Source organism: Curcuma longa, chromosome 12, assembly GCF_044706935.1.
Source record: "Curcuma longa cultivar G26 ecotype Majalengka, Jawa Barat chromosome 12, ITB_CL_G26_1.1, whole genome shotgun sequence".
Classification (NCBI taxonomy): domain Eukaryota; kingdom Viridiplantae; phylum Streptophyta; class Magnoliopsida; order Zingiberales; family Zingiberaceae; genus Curcuma; species Curcuma longa.
The window spans coordinates 3841459-3851713 of record NC_133872.1 but is presented as its reverse complement, the minus strand read 5'-3'; the positions used below and the strand labels follow the sequence as shown (position 1 = coordinate 3851713).

Genomic DNA, 10255 nt, shown 5'->3' with positions numbered 1-10255 from the left:
TATTTTTAAACTGATAATTATTCTACAGTAGATTAGAAACAATTATTATATTATATTATATTATAACTTTATAAAATTTTCTAAAAATAGAAATGGAATACCAGATGAATATTAATTTATTTTTTCCTAAAACCAATAATCATTGAACAAAAAGATATCATATAACAATTATGGAAGTTGAACTAGAAAAAATATAACTCCAAATTAATAAAATAAAAACTGGGAAAAAATAATTATAGAATATTTTTTTAATTTAATATTTTACAAAATGATTTTTATGACTACTTCAGTATACTGAAAAATCAACCATAGGATTTACTTTATATAATAATATTTGATAAATAAGGAAGATTTTTATGAATATATATTTATAAATATCAATTTCTCTAGTAAAAGTTTGTAGTTATTCCGCGCAGGTACAAATCCGGACTACTGACACGTGGGCCACGGCCCGCTGCCAGCCTTTCTCCAGTAACAAGTAAGGTATAATTCACGGTAAAGACAAAAAAGGAGTGAGAGACGGAATGCTCCAGTTCAACAACTTTTCTTAGCTTTCGGCCGGGTGATTCCAAGGGTCGATTCCAAGGGTGCCCCCACCGCCTCTTCGCCATTCTCCTCCCACGTTTTCGGAACTTCAATCGCCAAGAACACGAACAGCGACGACGATAAGGGCGAAGAAGCAATCGGCAATGAGAATAAGTGCAGGAGGAGTGAAAAAGATGTGATTTTGTACTTCTCGGCAGGTTGGTATGTAGCCTCTTGATTTGATTTTTCCTAGACGCCTTTCCGAATCATCATGTCCCTTGCATGATGTTGTTTTCCGATTCGATTCTTCTTATTAGGATCAGGAATGGAGGAAGTTGGGATCTTTGGATACTTTGTGATGAGAATTGTGACGCGAGAAGACGTTTGAGATTTTCGTACGTCTTGATTATGAGCTGATCTTTTCGCCATCTACAGGCATTTCCATCTGATAATCGAGTATTGAGCAATCTTTATAACGTGCTGAAATAATTTCCAAGTAAAAATGTCGAATTTCGTCGGAGTCATCGTCTCTGATCCGTGGCTCCACAGTCAGTTCACTCAAGTGGAGCTACGAGGTCTTAAATCTAAGGTAAGCTAATTCGTTTTGTAGTTGTTTTTATTTTGATTTGAGAACTGCTATCGGATTAGTTTGTGTTGTATAGTTTCTTTCAGCAAAGAAGGAGACAGGACATGTCAGTGTAGGAAACTTGCCCCCACTGATGGCAAAGCTGAAGGGCCTGAAAGATTTAGTTACCGAACAAGGGATTGCAGAGACGTTAAGTGAGTCCTACCCAGAAACTAATCAGGAACTAAGACTGAATCTTTCCTCAAGGTGGTGCCTGTTTCCTTATCTTAGCTATTCAAGCTTGACTTAGTACAGCTTTATAAATGATTGTGCAGGCATATCTGGATCTACTAAGTCGAGCAGCAGCTAAATTAGGTCAAGCAAAGAATTCTTCATCATTCTTGAAGGCAGCTACTACTACACTCTTGCATACCATTAACGAATCTGAAAAGTCATCTTATGTGGCTCATATCAATAGTTACCTTGGAGAAGACTCATTTTTGAAGAAATATCTTCCTTTGGATCCTGCTACTAATGACCTTTTTGATCATGTCAGAGATGGTGTTCTCCTATGGTATACTGCCTATACCTTACAGTAAATGATACAAAAAAATGTTCATTATCTAGCTTTGTCCTGTTTTTGTTGATTTAATTTGCCATATTCAATCTGATAGAAGAAGAGAAATCAATAAATTTGGTTCATCCTCACCTCTGGCAAGATTGTATTTTGTGGCTACATTTCATACATTGTGTTGAATATGGATAGTATGTATTTCGTCAAATTTACTGAATTGAATATATTAATTTTTCTGCATTTTGTGTTTTCGATAGTAAATTGATCAATGTGGCGGTACCAAATACTATAGATGAAAGGGCAATCAATACAAAAAGAGTACTCAATCCCTGGGAACGGAATGAAAACCACACTCTTTGCCTCAACTCTGCAAAGGCTATTGGGTGCACAGTTGTCAATATTGGAACACAGGACTTGGTTGAAGGGCGGGTAAGTGAAAAATGTTGTGCCAGTTAATATCATTTGAAAGCATTCTAATAGACCATGCCAAGTCTTCTTTGTATGTAATATACATATCATCAATCCTTAATCATGGGTAATGTGCTAATCTTACCCCTGCTAGTTCTTATTTTCCTTTTTTTCTTACATAACAGTAATGTTTCCCAACCCTGTGTGCTTTCACATATACCTTTGAATGCACTTTTGATGTTCTTTTTGAACTTCAGACATTCTAAGCAATGAGGAACTACATATAGTAATTAATTCCTTTCTATCTTTCCTAGTTGTATGTGAAATCCCAATGCATGTTTTCTTTTTTGTAATGCTCTAATTTATTTGTGGGAGATTATCAATTCTGTAACATATTAACATTTTTGTTTTCCTTAATGAAAACTCACGTGATTGTTTTTAAAAAAAAATTTTTGCAGCCTCATTTGGTTCTGGGGTTGATTTCTCAAATTATAAAGGTATGGAACAGGATTTATTATTTCTATGTTGTACATTAGAAGTGCTTTCATTTGCTAAACAAGATAGGCTAGTAATCAATGATTTAGATTTATTTGTACTTACAAGAGTTTTGTGCAAGTTTTCTCCATCACGAGGGAAACTAATTAGCTATCATTATTCATGATATATTAGTTTCCTCGATTATCATTTTTCAGATACAACTCCTAGCAGATCTCAATCTCAAGAAGACACCACAACTGTTGGAGGTGATAGATGATAGTCAGGTCATGAGCTACACTTTTTTACTTTAATATAATAGTATTTATATGGATATTTGGGTGAAACTCTTGACCATGTGTTTATATTAATGTTTACAACTACAGGATGTTGACGAACTTGTCAGTTTATCACCTGAGAAATTGTTGCTAAAATGGATGAATTTTCATCTGAAGAAAGCAGGATACAAGAAAACTGTGTCAAATTTTTCTTCTGATGTGAAGGTATAGATCATCACAATAAATAAAAAAACGGGCTGTATGTTGTGTATAAGAATATTTGTAAATTGTGCACACTGTATGACTTTTAAGATTTTTTGGTTGTTAAACCTCTTTTCTTGGTCACAATGAAAACTCTGACATCTTTACCTGATCAACTTTATATACAGGACGGTGAGGCATATGCTTACCTTCTTAAAGCTCTTGCACCTGAGCATGCCAACACAGACATTTTAGATGTTAAAGATCCTAATGAAAGGGCAAAAAAAGTACTTGAACAAGCTGAGAAATTGGATTGCAAACGCTACTTGAGCGAAAAGGATATTGTTGAAGGCTCTCCTAATCTGAATCTTGCATTTGTTGCTCAAATATTCCAGCATAGGTGAGGGTTTGCAGCTTCATTTCATGTTACCTATGTTTTCCAAAGATCTTTTTTTTTACTGAAAGGCAAGCAAAAAAAATATACTGATAAGGGAAAACTATTTTTAAGAAATAGTTAGCCACATGAAAACAAGAAACATAAAATTGAAAGAGAAAGTCTCAATCTCACCTGCATCTCCCAGCCACCCACCAGCCTTCTAAAGTACACATGTCCTTACCGAAGTTATTCTGTATTCTCATCAATCTCAAGGTTAAACAATGTCTTGACTCAGAATTCCTATTCCATTGGAAATAGGTGGTAACCGACAATTCGTGTCACATTGTCAGTTCTGCTCATAGGATCATGCAGTTGTACAATCCAAATCTATACTCACTACACTGTGTCACCTCATCATCCTGTACTTTCTGGATTTTGTATTTGCCTTAGTATATATGCACTATTCTAACACCAACCACCATAGCACCCTACACATATCCCCTGCTATATGCTCTGAGAGGAAATAACTGCTTTAATGTTCCAATGAACACCTTGTTGTTTAAAAAAAGATCTGCTAGGCATTAAAGCATCTACATATATCAAGTAGAACGCAACATTTTCACCAGTCATCCTAGTATAATTTCAGTAGCTAAATAAATGTCATGTTGACAAACCCAAATCAGTTATTTATGAATATCATGTCTTTGTTGCATTGATTTCAAGGTGAAACTGTTTAATGTGAAACTGCATTGGGTCTCTAGTATTGGATTTCTATTTCTAATGATTTTTCAACATGATTCTGGGAGTGGAACCCATGATCCCACTAATCTAATTCCACACTACTTTTTGAGGAAGTGAGACTTGATTCTTTTGAGCCGTCCTTTTGCTACAAATGTATATATCCTTGGTTATCTAGATGCTCTAATTAGAACCATGAACCAAGTCGCAATAATCAAAATACGCTATTGTCTAATTTACTAGTAAAATTTAGCAATTTTAGTCATGTAAATTTCTTCTTTAGTCCAAAGAATAAATTAAGAGAGCTGACCTAAACATGCTTATGATCTCTATCCTTTCACATGTATTATCTTGTAGTAGCCTGTAGGTTATGAAACAAGTCTCTGAATGTTTTTCTAGCTTTACTTCTTTTCTGCAGTTATTTTCTGTTAATCGATCTATTCAAAAAGGCAGTGATGTCAGTTAGGACACTAAATTTTTTAGAATTTTTTATTTTTTAGTCAGTTATATTCAAAACTAGTATGATTAATGCTGCTTTTGTAACTGTTGTCAACTTTTGACTCTGTTGTGTATTCATTTTCACGTTGTAAAACATTGATCATGTAGGCCATTGAAGCTTTGGATGAAAAAAAACTGTTTCTTCCTTATTGTTTTTAAATCCTTGAATTTAACTTGCAAAGATTGAAGCTACATCAAAATTCATATCCAAAATCTTTGATCTGTACTTTTAAGGTTCTTTTTAGGTTATGCATCTTGCTTAGCTACATTAATGGCTTTTGACTTGCAGGAATGGTCTATCCGCTGATGCTAAGCCAATCTCCTTGTCTCAGATGATGCCAGATGATATCCAGGTTTCTTAGATGAGAGAGCTTTTAGATTATGGATAAATAGTCTTGGTATTGCTACATATGTTAATAATGTTTTTGAGGATGTCAGGAATGGGTAAGATCATTTTGATATTATAAATTTTCTTATCTGGAAAGTGTTTGATGATATGATTTTTGCAGATGGGTTCTTCTGGAAGTACTAGACAAAGTATCTCCTGGATCAGTAAACTGGAAGCAAGCAAGTAAGCCCCCAATTAAGATGCCATTTAGAAAGGTAGAAAACTGCAATCAAGTTGTAAGGATTGGCACAAAGTTGAACTTTTCGCTTGTAAATGTTGCTGGTAATGACATTGTCCAAGGAAATAAGAAGCTCATTCTCTGTAAGTTCATTCCAGTTTGAGTATGTTTTGCATATGTCCTTTTTCCCTTTAATAATATTTTTATTTGTTTTAAAGAAAATCCACTTTCAGAATTGCTTTCCATATTTTATTAAGCAAGTCATATTCAGATACAAAACCTAAATAACTAATCTTATCATGGAATTTGGTGCAACTTTGGAAGGTTAATTTCTCGAATTTATTTGGGATATGGTGTCTTTATTAAACATGGAAAAACAGAATCTTTTTTTTGGAGAGCAAAGGCCAAAGACCTACATAGAATATATTGAAGTTTGTAATACAGGAATGTTTCTGAAATTGATCTCTGACTTACAAGATGAAAAATCTCAATATTAACTGTGCAAATTTGATAGTATTAATGGTCCCTTAGTCAGGAAAACAACAAATAGAAAATTGCAAAATAAGAAGAAATAGGGAAATTAGATATTTAGTTTGTCCAAAGTTAACATCACTAAGTTATGTTAATTAGAGGTTGGCTGTATGGTTCTTATTCCTCCATCAAACTTTATGCACTATATCACTATTGAAATTCCTGTCGCTATTTTGTTTTTTGTTTTTGCTTCAACTAGGGTTTTATATGATCAGCATCACCCTTGTACCTCCAACTCTAGTCTTTAAATCTAATCTTAAAAACTATTGGTTATCTTTGAACACTATGATATGATAATAAATTATTTAGTCTCATCTTACAATTGTTCTCAGATAGTGGTATTTCTGATTTATTAACAGTTCAGTTATGATTTGTTTTTATCATCTCAAAGATGGCAACCAGATTTGCTATCAAATAAGTATTGACATATCCACATGTTTTTCAGCTTATTTGTGGCAATTGATGCGGTTCAATATTCTTAAACTTCTGAAGAACTTGCGATATCACTCCCAAGGGAAAGAACTAACAGATGCTGATATTCTTAACTGGGCCAACGGCAAAGTTGAAGGATCAAACAGAACTCCTCAGATGGATAGTTTTAAGGTTTCCAAGTCGTTGTTTAACCCAGCTAGTAGTATTCATTATCAGCATTGCATTCCTCAGGCTTATATTTCCTTTCCTGTTTTCACCTATGCAGGATAGAAACTTTTCCAATGGATTATTTTTCCTAGAACTCCTTAGTGCTGTGAAACCGAGAGCTGTAAACTGGAAAGTTGTTACAAAGGGAGAAAATGGTAAACTCATCTAGTTACTATATTTCTATATATTTTTTGCTGGATGAATTTTATTTTGTATAAATTACTTTACAATCCTACAATTTGCATAAACTGGATGTAGATGAAGAGAAGAAGTTGAATGCCACATATATCATCAGTGTTGCACGAAAGCTTGGCTGCTCTGTCTTTTTGTTGCCTGAGGATATCATTGAGGTAATTTAGTACCAAGATTTTGATTCTCTCAATGATACACGTTGCTGGTAGGGTTGGTAAAAGTTGACACGACCCTATTACACGACCTGACCCACAATCGTTCGGGTTTGGGTTGGAGCTAGATAAGTTTGGGTCATATAGATATAGTTTGTATTTCAAACGAATAGTGTCACATGCCCTAACTCATTTAATTCAACAGATCATATGATATGATCCATTATGACTTATGAATCTATGAACCTGCTTAATTAAATAGGTCAATTCATTTATAAATGGATCATGTGCAAATTAGGACTCATTTATTAAAGTGTGGATTTTGGGTTTGGATTAAACAGGTTGTATAAATCAAAGAGACTGTTATTAAAGAGATTGATGATGATCAATAATTTTCTTTTCAGTTTTTTTTTTCTTTGTATACCCTAAAACATATCCAATTTTACATCCATTGAATTGTAACAGGTAAACCAGAAAATGATTCTCACTCTCACTGCCAGCATCATGTACTGGAGTTTGCGAAACTCCCAACCATCGGAGGCTAATTCCAATGTTCCTGAACTCTCCCCTGAGGATTCTCCCACACAACCTGCTGCTCCATCAGACAGAGAAGGAAGTGCTATTGCAGGCAACATTTCTGACTAGACCATCGACAACGCTACCCCTGATACCCCTCAGTCAGAGAACAACAATGTGGCTCTTGGAAGGTGAACAAAATGGACCACTTCGCTCTAGAAGTTTTTGGCAGATAATACAAGTTTCTTCATACATTTGTGCTTCGAGAATTTTTTTTTCCCAACAGTAAATACAAGTTTCTTTGTGTTTTTTTCCCCCTGCATATATAGCTTCATTTGGGTGGCAGGGAAGATGAATAGGCAGCCAATATCTTTAATGGGTAGTTGTTTTTCCAATAGTTATTCTTTGACAATTTATTCAAATAACTGATTGGAAGCTCCAATTTTCTGCTTATAAGCTATGGATATATACATAGTTTCTTGGCATGTAATATTTTGCCATACAAGTACAATGGTCATGATGGTTTAGCTTGTAGACATTTTTCTTTAAAGAACAGTAGAATTAAAGGTATTGTATTAATTTGGATGTGTTTTTTTGTTAGAAAACATCTGTTGCATATTTCTGTATATCAAATACTTTTCATATACTTGGATGAACATCCAGTTTGCTTATTGTCAGACTTGCACAAAATTGTTCAACTTCAAGAAAAATTCCATCTACTACTCTTCCTGCACAGCACTTCAGCATGTATGTGCTTCAGAGCAAGTGTAATCTAGTAAGGCATTCATCAGGCCCGGGCGAATAGCAACTAATACACAATTCCATCTAGTTCGACAGAACTAGAACCAGGAAGCTTTTTTATACCGGTCTTCTTCAGTGAGTTCCTCATCTCGAAAGCATCAGCCCACCGGCCGGCAGCAGCAAATATATTTGAAAGCAAAACATGGCAACCAGACTGCTTGGCCTTCAACTGGAGAACATCACTCTTTACTCGCTCTGCGACTGCTACATCTCTATGAATCCTACAAGCACCAAGCAAAGCTCCCAATACCATGATGTCTGGTTTCATCGGCATACTTCTGACTGCAGCTTCTGCTTCTTCCAACAGTCCAGCTCGACCTAATAGATCAACCAAGCACCCATAATGCTTCATTTCAGGTTGAATACCATATACCGTTCTCATTCTCTCAAGTATTGGCGCCCCTCACATACCAACCCTCCATGAACACAAGCCATTAGTACACCAAGAAAGGTTACATCATTGGGTTTCAGATCATATCTCACATCTGTTGAAATGCATGAAGGGATTCGCGAAGCTAGCCCATTAACAGCTAAACCCGTTATCAAAGCATTCCAACTAGAAACATTGTGTCGATCAAATATTCAAACACTTTCAGCGCAGTCTCGATGCTTCCGCACTTAGCATACATATCGATCAGAGCAGCTCCAAGATTGTGTTCATTGTCCAGGGTCATATGGTTCTGTCAATATAAGCATGAACCCACTTGCCTTGCTCCAGAGCTACAAGGTGCGCACAAGCTGAGAGAGGACACTGACCATTGTTACTTTATTAGGCTTTATCAAATTGTCCATTGGCATCTCTTTGAAGAGATACAATGCCTCTGCAAACCGATTACTTTGTACATACCCTGAAATCATGCAACTCCACGAGATGCATCGTTCCTTTCCGGCATTTGATCGAACAATTCCCTTGCAGCATCCATCTCCCCGTTCAATGCGTAGCCAAAGACCATTGAATTTCATGACATCGACTCCCTTACAAGCATATCATCGAACATCTTCTTGGTGACCAGCAACAACCCCTACCTTGTGAACCCAAACACCAAGGAATTCCAGGTGACAACGTTACGCTGCACCGGCATTTTATCGAACAACGATCGTGCGATGTCCAACTCGCCTCTCCCTACGTAGCCACTGATGATGGAGCTCCAGGACACCTCGTTTTTGGCAGGCATTCCATCGAACAGCTCACGCGCGGCTTCCAAGTCGCCGACTTTGATATGCCCGTCGATGATTGTGTTCCAGGAGACGACGTCCGCCGATCGAGAGCTCGAGTCGAAGAGCCTCTGAGCCGAGACCATGTCCTTGAACGTTGAGTACATCGAAAGAAGCGTGTTGAGCACGTAGATGTCAGATTCAAAACCTCGTCTGAGCACCTGGGAGTGGATTTGGGTGCCTTCGGCAAGGGAGGGAAGGCCGCAGGCTGCCTTGGCGAGAAAAGGGAACGTGAAACGGTCGGGTATCGAGGAGGAGAGGAGGAGAGAAACGAAGGAGGACAGAGACTCGCCAGGATGGCGCCGGCTGCCGGAGAAGGCGCGGATGAGTAGGTTGTAGAGGAAGGTGGTGGAGGAGGGGAAGAGATGGAAGTAGAGGCGGGCGAGTGGGCGGGAGATGAGGGGGGAGGAAGGGTGGTCTGGGGAGAGAGCAAGGAGATCGGCAACGCGGCGGAGGGAGGCGACGCGGCGGATTTCGCCGGAGACGAGGAGGCGGGTAAGGCAGCGGCGAAGGTGGCGGAAGGCGAGAGGGGAGGCGGTTCGGATGCGGGCGGGGACGGGCGGATTCGGGTGCATCCTTTGCTAGACTGTAAAGATTTTGCATAAACATATAGCTGCCGCAAAGCATGGAAATGTTTTTTTAAAAATAAAAAATAAATTAAAAAATTACAGTTAATTATTATGAAAAAAAGTATTCAAATTTTTATTATCTTCTACCATTTTATTTTATCATAATCAATTTAACTATACTCCATAAATAGCGTAGAAATGATCAAATCTAGTACTTTACATATCAATTAAATCGAATTAAACGATCAAACTCATTAAAATTATCAATTAATTAAGTTAGTTCAAATATAAATTTAATTTATTAAATTGAATTAGAAGTTGTGAGTCTACTGTTATATTTTATATTAGTTGATTACCTTCAAATACGAGCCTTTCACGATCTCCTCGTCCTATCATTAGTTGACTCAGGATGAAAAAAATTAATTATTTTGATTTTC

At 36.8% G+C, this 10255-nt stretch overlaps 2 pseudogenes; one reads left to right on the top strand and one right to left on the bottom strand.

Moving 5' to 3' along the window:
- The first annotated feature begins 670 nt into the window (after window positions 1–670).
- On the top strand, window positions 671–7778 carry LOC141842900 (fimbrin-5-like; annotated as a pseudogene).
- Window positions 7779–7934: 156 nt separating this feature from the next.
- LOC141842660 (pentatricopeptide repeat-containing protein At2g29760, chloroplastic-like) lies at window positions 7935–9824 on the bottom strand (annotated as a pseudogene).
- Window positions 9825–10255: the final 431 nt, after the last annotated feature.